Consider the following 2,636-nt stretch of genomic DNA (forward strand, 5'->3'; position numbering starts at 1 on the left):
CAACTTAACATACTTTGCTTATCGTGTCGGAATCATATAAGACTAAGTTTAAATTTGGTCGGAAATTTTTGGGTCGTCACAGGATGCAATTACTTTTAGATACTTAATCAGCCTAACAGTTTCTAAAAAATTTAGAAATGCATCTCATGGATGTTATTACTTCTTATTTAAATGAATCATTTGATAGTGATATATACATGAATATCCATGAAGGATTTAAGATATCAGAAACATCTAATGCAAAACTTAAAGAAATGTATTCCATTGAATCACAAAGATTTTTATATGGGTTGAAACAATCGGGTCGCATGTGGTATACCCGATTAAGTGATTACTTGATGAGCAAAGGGTATACAAATAATCTTATTTGCCCATATGTTTTCATTAAGAAAACAATGTGTGGATATGTGATTGTAAGTTGTTTATCTCAATGATCATAACATCATATGAACAAATAAAGAGATTTGTGAAATCATTCAACTTCTAAAGAAATTTAAATGAAAGATATTGAAAAAAAAAAAAAAAAAACCAAGTATTGCCTTGGATTGCAAATTGAGCATATGCCTAATGGTTTACTTGTACATCAAACAAACTATACCGAAAAGATTTGAAAACATTTTTAAAGACAAAACCATTGGTTGATATATCACTCAATATTGACACTGATCCATTTCATCCCCGTGAAGATCATGAAGATCTTTACGGATCAGAAGTTCCATATCTCAGTGCAATTGGGGTTATTATGTATTTTACAAATTGTACAAGACCTGACATTTCTTTTGCAGTTAATTTGTTGACAAGGTTCAGCTCAACCCCTACAAAAAGACGTTGAAATGGGATCAAGCAGATTTTTGATACCCTTAAGGAACTGCTGATTTAAAATTATTTTATTCTAACGCTTCAAAACAAGATTTGGTTGATTATGTATATGCAGGTCATTCATCAAATCCTCATAAAGATAAATCTCAAACTCGATATGTATTCCTAAATGGAGGCACCACAAAATCATGGCGTTCTTAAAACAAACACTTGTTGCAACATCATCAAATCATGAGGAAGTGATTGCATTATATGAAACTACTCGAAAATGTGTTTGGTTGAGATCAATGACACAAATCATTATTGATTCTTGTGGACTAGAACGCTATAAAAGACCAACAACTATCTTTATCAACAACTATATCTGAAGATAATGCAGTTTGCATAATACAAATGAAAGAAGAGTATCAAAAGTGACAGAACAAAATATAAATACTGACGAGGCGCCAAAGCCATATACGGTCTTGACGGTCATAAGTTTGATGGAAAAGAATGGTATGTTGGTAAGGCTCAGAAAAGACTAAAAGGGAATAGGAATTGAAACAAGGATTTGAGCAAACCATGAAGGAGACTGTAGACAAATCACAGGGGCTAAACTTGTACATAAAAGATTTAGATGATACAGTTTCAGATGAAAACCTCAGATTCTTCTCATATACTCAAGATCTCGTAAAAGACAACCAGATTAAAATGAGACACGTTCAATAAACAACTCTGCTGATATTTATACCAAAGCACTGTCAACCGCTGTTTTCAGAACACACGTTCACAATATTGGCATGAGGCAAGTTCAAAAGATGTGATGACTCAGCGATGTTTACTTGAGGGGGAGTCAACTCTATACTGCACTCTTTTTCCCTTGACTAAAGTTTTTATCCCACTGGGTTTTTCTTTAGCAAGGTTTTTAACGAGATAGTACTAGTTGCACTCTAATAAAATTATCATCTAAGGGGGAGTGTTGTGAGAAAGTCAATTATGGATGACAATTGTTTTCACCTAACCCTCATAATTCAAACATGTACAATATATTATTGTATTATAAATACCGATTGAAATGAAAAGATGCTGACACCCATTTTCTTCACTAAGAATTTACTATATTATCTCTTCTTTCATATTAGTACTATATAGTTGGACATAGGCCACTAAAAGTAGTTATAAACTACTAAATTATAACAAAAATGAGAGTTGATATTTTCAACAATAATTTTGATAGATTCATCAAAAATTATTAAATTACTTTTAAAAAATGTGTTACACAATTTTTAGTCTTAGATTTATAATATAACGATAACTAATTAAAGACACGTGATCGCGAGATTATTTAAGAAAATTGTTATAGTAAAAAGAATCAGGAATTTTTTATTTATTACCTCCGTTATTGTAAGTGTGCAGTATTAACTTTTCAAATTCTTTATTTTTTAACTATGACTTTAAATATTTTTATATATGATCCATAATTTTTGAGGAAAACTATTCAATATATTGAGTTTTAAATATGTTTTCATTAATATATTTGTTAGTGTTATTAAGTATTATATAACACAAATAAAGATATCTATGGAGTGAAAGAAGAAATAATTTGAAAAGTCAATAGTTGACACATATAATGAGACGTATGAAATATTTGATAAGTGAAATGGCTGAACTTTAAAATAAGCTAAAACTAGCTTATAACCCGCGATTTCGCGGGTTTTTTAAATTAGAGATTATGAAATTTATTTTGAAAGGTAAGCATAAATGAATGAATAAATATTGGCAAATGAAAAAAAAAAAAATTAGTGTAATATAATTCATAAAATTAATATTATAAAGGG

This window comes from Rutidosis leptorrhynchoides, chromosome 9 (assembly GCF_046630445.1).
Source record: "Rutidosis leptorrhynchoides isolate AG116_Rl617_1_P2 chromosome 9, CSIRO_AGI_Rlap_v1, whole genome shotgun sequence".
Lineage (NCBI taxonomy): Eukaryota > Viridiplantae > Streptophyta > Magnoliopsida > Asterales > Asteraceae > Rutidosis > Rutidosis leptorrhynchoides.